Below are 8,958 nucleotides of genomic sequence, written 5' to 3'. Positions count from 1 at the left end.
TCCCCTTTTTGGTGATCGAAGGCCTCTGTTTAAAGATTCAGAAGGCTTTCATCCAAAAAAACCGGCAATTTTGAATCTTTTCACCTATGCTTTTGGAAAACATTTGAAAAATTTTAAACAGAATTTTGAAAGCTTTTGAAACTCGTCGATCCTTGGAGAAAAAAGGGGAACAGCTGGATTCTTTTGACGAAGGCTCCTGCGTTCACTTTACCTAAAACTTAGGTAAAGTGAAAGACTGGGTAGTGCTTTTACGGTGGCTTCCCTTTTGGGGGCTGAAAAGTAAATAAAACTAAAATAAAAAAAAGTGATAAAAATGAATTTTGTTTTTCTTTTTTTTTCCTTTTTTTTAAGGTGGTGCCACCTCACTGGATTTGAAAACTTTTTGAAAAAGTTTGTTTTTCTTTGCAGAGGACTCTAGTGGGGTGCCACCTACGTGGGCCCACTAATTATTTTATTAAATCAAATGAAAGAGTTTTATAAGCCGATGCCACTCTCGATTGGGCAATGTTTTGAAAATAAGAGAAATTTTTTAGAATTTGAGTGTGACACCGCTTCAAGGCGGGTCCCACGTCATTTATTTGAAATAAAAGCCAAAATAAATTCTTTTCTTTTTGGGGGGGGATTTTCATAATTGTACGCTAGTTTTAGAAAACACGAAGCAAAGTTTGGCTTGATTTCAGAACTCAGAAGAAAATGGTCCTTCAGAGCAAAATTTAGAAAGATGCAGAGAAATTCGGAGCCCTTTTTGTAAAAGTTTGAAATAAGGTCTTAAAATTTAAAGTTGCGTCCCCCTCTTTCCAACTGACGAAATTTTGAAAATCAACATCAAAACTATCCAGATCGTTTTCTTGAGAAATCTTTTATAATTCGAAGCCCTGGGGGTAAAATAGGAAGAATTGGTAATTTTGAAAATCCAGGGTTTTGAAATCAATTTTAAATTATTTAAAACTCGAATATGGATTGATATTTTTGAAAATCAGGAGTTCCGGACCTCGAAATGACATGTTGTGCAGTGAAATGATATGAAATGCTCATGCGATGATATGCGAAGACATGTCCCATGAAATTGCCACTCTGAATTTGAAATTGGAAATTCTGACTTCTTGTTAAGCATGAGATTTTGAAAATTTGCAGTTTGAAGAGGTTTCTGAACCTAAATATAGAAATTTTGAGGTTCAAGAATGAAACTTAGGACTTTCTGCAAGGTCTAAACTCAGAAAATTACCATTTTGCCCTTCATTGATTCTGGAGAACTGAAATGTGTGGATTGAGGGAGCTATCTGGAATGTGAGTGAAAATTTGGGGTGTTTACAGATGCCCCTCTTTGCTACTAAGCCGGCTTGTGGCCGAGCTTAGTGGCAAAGAAAAACACTTCAAATTTGGGCTCTAAAAAAATACCCCAGTTAGAAGAATCTGACTGGGTATGAAGGAATTAGCTCGGTGAAGATAGTAGCTATGGAATGGAGAATGAAGAGGAATAGATTTGCTCTGTGAGAGTAAAGTTCAGGTTTTTGCCCTTAACTTGGATGAGACAGAAATACCTCGTATGGAACGAAGCTTAGGTTTGACCCTTAACCTGATTGGGGAATGAAATATCTCATTGAAGTGAGTCTCAGGTTTGTACCCTTATCCTGATTGGGCGGAAAATGAAATATCTCATCGAAATGAGACTCAGGTTTGTACCCTTAACTTGATCGGGCGAAAAATGGAATACCTCATCCAAGGAGGCTCAGGTTTATACCCTTATCCTGATTGGGCGGAAAATGGAATACCTCTTTGAATGAGGCTCAGGTTTATACCCTTATCCTGATCGGGCGGAAAATGGAATACCTCTTTGAATGAGGCTCAGGTTTGTACCCTTATCCTGATCGGGCGAAAAATGATGGAACCTTTGAATTTTGCACAATAAATCCGACAGGGGTTTTGCAAAAGGAAGGAAAATGGGGTCTCTAAAGCTTGAAAAGGGGTTGATCTTGGGTGTCTCATTGCTGAGACTAAAATCAGCTTTTGAAATTGCCTTTTGCTAGAAAATGATTGGTGGTTCGACCTCGAACCGAAACGGGGCTGTCTATGGTGGGACTGTGGGGACACAGGGAAGTGTGCGAATCTGAGAGCTCATGCTCTCAAAGAAGGGAAGGAATCAAGTCCTTAAGAGGGATTTTAAAAATTGGTATCAGGATGTATAAAAAATGGACATCAAGCTCTCACTTCACGTCAGGATAGCTAGAAAATATTGTCAAAATATTGAGAATTCTGTTGTTGATTCAAAGTATTTGAAAATGATATGCATTGTTGCAAAATTATCCCTCCTTTTCTACCTGAAGTATTACCTCCAAACGAGATTCACTTCGTAGAATCAAGATTGGGAATCCAAATTACTTGCGATTGACCTTCTTCAAGGAAGCTATCAATTTCCTTGATATAAACAAAAAAGAGAATTTGATATTATGAAAGCAATTGATGAGAGAATATTGATAATAGAATTTCACAAAGTTAAAGAAGATTATTGATAGACTTGGCAATTTGATATCCTGGGAGCTTCTCTCATGATAATCTTTCTGCACTCTTTTTGCGCTCTTGGGTTTCGGTTACATTCTCCTTCATTTTGAAGATATCTTGACTTTTCTTTCTTTCTTTTTCCTCTCTTTCTCTCTTTTGTAAGGGTACGTCACAAACTCCTTCAACTTGGAGATGTTTCGATCCTTCTTTGCCTCAGGGGTTCATGTTGATGGGCTCATTGGCTTTAGAGGTCTCTGGATGATAGCGGAAATTAAATATCTTTTAGGGATTGTTGGGAGGTTCATCGCATCTGCCTTCATCTCGACAGTGTTTTGGACTTTCCCTGGAAGGATCCGTCACAAACTCCGTCATCTTGGAGATGTTTCAAATCTTCTTTGGTCCCGGGGGTCTACTCGCTTAATTCGCCTTCATCTTGACGACAATTGAGAGATCCCTTTTGCGGATATTTAATTGCAGCTTAGGTGATTTTGAGGAGACATGGTTTAGGTAAATGCTCTCTTTTCCTAGCGCTCAGGATATTTCCACCACCTCATCTTTACAAAAATAGTCTTTAAAGATGTGTCATTGACTGCGATCAATATCAATCATTTATGGCTTTGCGATAACATTGAATTTTCTTTTCTGGCCATATCGAGGATTTATCCTTCATCCTTTTGGTTGGCCAATAAAAAGAACTTGAATTTTGGATCTCTTTTCGCAAAAGCTTCACTCTTTTGGAAGTAATGCTAAAGGTAAACTGAGATAGAGATTTGTGCAATAAAGATTCTGAAATCAACAAATAATTTTGATTGACAAATTGACAAAGTTTTCTTGAAATCCTTGGTGAAAGAGAGCATTTGAGGTCCGACTCAACACATCCGTGATGAAAATTCTCCTCTCTTTTTCCCCAAAAAGAGAGACTCAGGCTTAGCCCTTACCTGAATGGGAAATGAGAAATACTCCTCTCTTCCCTGAAGAGGAGGTGTTTGCAAAATGAACTTTCGAAGAGAAATTAAGCTTTCGTCAAAGCTCCCTAATATTAGGCTTCTCTTATGGAAAGGGGGCCGATAGTAGTGAGGTTGGAAAATTGGGTCATGAAGGAACGAGTCTATCACACTCTCCCTAAAAAGAGGGTCCTCCATGACAAAAATGGCCTAGTAGGAAAATTGGGGGGCCACAAGAAAAGCGAGTCTCCGTCGAGCCTCTCCCTTTAGAAGGGTTCCTTGTGTGAAATTGGAAATTGTTTTGCAAACGGTTCACGAAGACGCGAGTCCCTTCAAAACTCTCCCTAAAACGGAGCTGAGTGAACGAATTGGATAGCATGAGAAAAGAACGAGCTCCCTCAAACTCTCCCTAAAAAGGGTCTCTCGCAAGAGAAAATGATTGAAATTGAATATTGAACCAATAGGCGGAATGAACACAACCATGATTGGCAAAGGTGACCCGCAAATAAAAAATGATTGAGATAGAATTGGTAACCCGAAGGTTTGAAATTGGATGATCTAACGATCGAAATCGAGAATTGGTTGACCCAAAAGGTCGAAATTGTGAAGAATTGGGTGACCCGAAGGTCAAAATTGGAAATTGGAAAATTGATTGTTGGAAATTGGGTGACTCGAAGGTCGAAATTGAGAGTTGAGTAATTGGATTTGAGAATTGTAAATTGGGTGACCCGGAGGTCAAGATTGAGAATTTGAATTTGAAAAATTGGAGAATTGAATGACCCGGAGGATTGAAGTGACTTGGATCAACATAGAAGAATAAATGGCTTAAGTGAAGAGATCACGAGTAGGAACCCGAATCAACAAAAGAAAATGAAGAGCTCGAATAAATAAAGAGATCTCGAGTCAGAAGCTGGATTAACAAAAGAAAATGAAGAGCTCGAATTAGAGCTCAAATAAATAAAGAGATCTCGAGTCGAAACCCGGATCAACAAAAGAAATGAAGAGCTCGAATTAGAGCTCGAATAAATACAGAGATCTCGAGTCGGAACCCGGATCAACAAAAGGAAATGAAGAGCTCAAATTAGAGCTCGAATAAATAAAGAGATCGCGAGTCGGAACCCGGATCAACAAAAGAAAATGAAGAGCTCGAATTAGAGCTTGAATAAATAAAGAGATCTTGAGTCGGAACCCAGATCAACAAAAGGAAATAAAGAGCTCGAATTAGAGCTCAAAAAAATAAAGAGATCTCGAGTCGAAACCTGAATCAACAAAAGAAAATGAAGAGCTCGAATTAGAGCTCGAATAAATAAAGAGATCTCGAGTCGGAACCCGGATCAACAAAAGAAAATGAAGAGCTCGAATAAATAAAGAGATCTCGAGACGGAACTCGGATCAACAAAAGAAAATGAATAGCTCGAATTAGAGCTCGAATAAGGTAATGAGATCACGAGTCGGAACTCGGATCAACAAAGAAAAAAATAATTTTAATGGAAAACCCAAGTCGGAACTTGTTTTTTTTTCAAAGAAAATAATTTGAAACAAACCCGAGTCGGAACTCGGATCAACAAAGAAAATGAAGAGCTCGAATTTGAGCTCGAATAAGATAAAGAGATCACGAGTCGAAACTCGGATCAATAAAGAAAAAATAAAGAGCTCGAATTTGAGCTCAAATAAGATAAAGAGATCACGAGTCGGAACTCGGATCAACAGAGGAAAATGAAGAGCTCGAATCTGAGCTCGAATAAGGTAATGAGATCACGAGTCGGAACTCGGATCAACAAAGAAAAAATGAAGAGCTCGAATTTGAGCTTGAATAAGATAAAGAGATCACGAGTCGGAACTCGGATCAACAAAGGAAAATGAAGAGCTCAAATCAAAGCTCAAATAAGGTAAAGAGATCACGAGTCGGAACTCAGATCAACAAAGAAAATGATTTGAAGAAAAACCTGAGTCGCAACTCAGATCTTCAAAGGAAAAATAATTTAAAGGAAAACCCGAGTCGGAACTCGAATCTTCAAAGAAAAAATAATTTGAAAGAAAACCTGAGTCAGAACTCGGTTTTTTAAAGAAAATAATTTGAAAGGGAGAACCTGAGTCGGAACTCAGATTTCCAAAGAAAAAAAATAATTTGAAGGAGAATCCGAGTCGAAACTTGGTTTTTCAAAGGAAATAATTTGAAAGAAAACCCGAGTCGGAACTCGGATCTTCAAAGAAAAAATGATTTGAAAGAAAACCCGAGCCGGAACTCAGTTTTTCAAAGAAAATAATTTGAAAGAAAACCCGAATTGGAACTTGGTTTTTTAAAGAAAATATAGACCAACTTGGAAATTGGATTTTGGAATAATGCCAGTTCAAGCACTGGATTTTGAAATAATACCAGTTCGATCACTGGATTTTGAAATAATACCAGTTCGAGCACTGGATTTTGAAATAATACCAGTTCGAGCACTGGATTTTAAAATAATACCAGTTTGAGCACTGGATTTTGGTTCAGTATTAATAATTGTTTTTTGATTTTGAATAACAATTAAGAGTTGTGATGGGACTGTTTGTTGAAGTCCCAATACTGACCAAATTGTTATTAATGCAGTTGAATGCAAATGAATGCAAATTGATGCACATGGATGCATAAGTGTGTAAAATGAGGAATTTGTTTATCCTGCCAGCATACAGAACAAAATTTTAAAAATGCTCCAGTGTAACTGGGAAAAGAAAGTTTGATCATTATTGAAGAGACTAGGAAGATTACAAGGGAAGAATAGATGCTTCAAGTATAAAACTTTTTCAAGTGTCGAGCATTAATGGGATCTGGCAATTCTACCCCATCGACATTGATGAGCCGAGATGAGTTGTGGGGTAATGCTTCTTTGACTACATAGGGACCTTCCCAATTTGGCGACCATTTGCCGCCGAGATGATGCTTGAGATAAGTTGTAGATCGAAGTACTAAATCATTGACTTTGAATCTTCTTTCGATGACAGACTTCGCGTACTGCCTGGCTATTCTCTGGCGATAGGATTGAGCATGTTCTGCTGCTTTTAGCCTTCTCTCGTCAAGCAAGTCTAGTTGTACTAGTCGTTGCTGTTGGTATTGATCGAGAGGTAGTTGTAGGAGTGATGCAAATTTCAAAGCGGGCTTCTGAACATGCAAAGGCAATACCACTTCTGTTCCATAGACCAATTCTGAGGGAGTAGCATTTGTTGGAGTGCGAATGGTGGTCTGGTAGGCCCATAGTGCATCATGGATCTTCTCATGCCAGTCACGACCTGTTTCTACAGTTCGCTCCAAGATACGAATCAAAATCTTGTTGGTAGCTTTTGCCTGACCATTTCCTTGAGGATAGTAGGGAGCGAAAAAATGATGATAGATCTTGAACTTTGAGCAGAAAGTCTTCATCCTTTCATTCTTGAAATGACTGCCATTATCTAACACGATGTCATGCGGGATGCCGAAATGGCAAAGGATGCTCTTGTGAATGAAAGAGACCACGTGTCAGCCTTCCACTGGGCGGAGAGTGATAGCTTCTACCCACTTGGTGAAATATTCTGTTGCGGCAAGAAAGTATTTGTGGCCATTCGAAGCAGAGGGAGTGATGGGACCTACGACATCGAAGGCCCACATAGAGAACGGCCAGAGAGAAACAACAGATTGCAAATAAGTTGTCAGAGCATGAATAGAAGGTGCGTGTATCTGACATTAAACACACTTCTTCACATAATGATAACAGTCTTGCTGCATGGTTTTCCAGTAGTAACCTGCTCTGATGATCTGCTTGACAAGGGTTTGATAGCAAACGTGGCCACCACAAATGCCTTCGTGTGCTTCTCGCACGACTTATTTGGCTTCGTCTTCGTCTAAGCATCTGGAATACTCTGAACTAAATCCACGATGATAGAGGACATTGGCTAGAATGAAATATCGAGTAGACATACGCTGGATTGCTTGTTGCTCTTTCTTTGAGAGTTCTGGAGGAAATTCACCGATTTCTATGAAGTTCTTGATGTTGTAATACCAAGGCTTCTTCCTTTGCTCAGCCTGGTTTACTTGCTCCATTGGAAGGAAGGCAGGTTGGTCAAGTATGTCAATTTCAAAAGAGCGACAAGATTCTCCATTCTTGAATGCCATAATGGAGCCTAAACTAGCTAGGCTATCGGCCACTTGATTAAAATCTCTCTTGATATGAAAGAGCTGAAATTCTTCGAATTTGCTGACAAGAGCTGAAACGATCTTCTGATAAGGAAATAGCTTTTGATCTTAAACTTGCCATTCGGCTCGGACTTGATTGACAACGAGTAGTGAGTGGCTGTAAGCATGCACTCTCTTAACATTGAAATCTAGTAGAATTTTTAGTCCTTGGATCAGGGCTTCATATTCAACCATATTATGAGTGCATTGAAAATCTAACTTGAGAGAAAATGGAATCATCTCCTTCTCAGGAGTGATTAATAAGATCTCAATGCCTATTCCAGCCATATTCTTGGAACCATCGAAAAATAAATTCCAGATTGGAGATTGCTGGATATTACATATTTGCTCGTCTGGAAAATCATCTTCGACTTTCACCTCTTCTGCTAGAGGAAAATCTGCCAATTGATCTGCAATTGCTTGACCTTTAATTGATTGCTGCGAGACATATTCTAAGTCATACTGCATCAGTAAGACTTGCCATTTGGCGACTCGTCCGCTGAGGAAAGGTTGCTCTAGGATGTATTTGAGAGGCTTGAGTTTAGACAAGATTTTGACTTCAGATGCCAGCAGGTAGTGTCTTAGCTTCTGACACATCCATACCAGAGCTAGGCAGGTCTTCTCTATTTGAGAGTATTTCTTCTCATAGTCTATGAAAGTTTTACTCACATAATAAATGGCGTGCTCTATCAGGCTGCCTTCTTTGTACTGCGCCAAGAATCCGCCGCATGCGACTTGATTGACTGAGATGTATAGCAGAAGGGGTTTTCCCAATTCTGGCAGCTTTAAGATAGGAGGATTGAGGAGATATTTCTTGATGCGATCGAATGATTGCTGACACTCTGGTCCCCATTCGAACTTCACTCCTTTTTTGAGCAAGTGGTTAAAGGGCTCACATCTCATTGCTAAGTTGGAAATAAATCGCCGAATTGATTGCATGCGTCCCTGAAGGCTACGCAGTTCTTTGAGATTTTTTGGGGGTGGCATATCAATGATAGCCTTGGCTTTGGCTGGGTCAATTTCGATTCCCTTTTTACTGACCAGAAAACCCAATGGTTTGCCTGATTCGACTTCAAAAACACACTTTCGAGGGTTAAGCCTTAACTTATAAAGAATGAGTCGCTTAAAGACTTGATCAAGGGCTTCGAGGTGATCTTCCTCTTTGGATTTCACGAGAATATCATCAACATAAGCATCCATGATTTTGCGCATCTGATCATGAAAGATGACGGCCATTGCTCGTTGATAGGTTGCTCCAGCATTCTTGAGCCCAAAAGGCATAACTGTATAACAGAAAGTGCCCCAAGGCGTAGTGAAAGAAGTCTTTGA

This window comes from Nuphar pumila, chromosome 2 (genome assembly GCF_984573655.1).
Source record: "Nuphar pumila chromosome 2, dmNupPumi1.hap1.1, whole genome shotgun sequence".
Lineage (NCBI taxonomy): Eukaryota > Viridiplantae > Streptophyta > Magnoliopsida > Nymphaeales > Nymphaeaceae > Nuphar > Nuphar pumila.
This window is presented reverse-complemented; position numbering follows the sequence as displayed.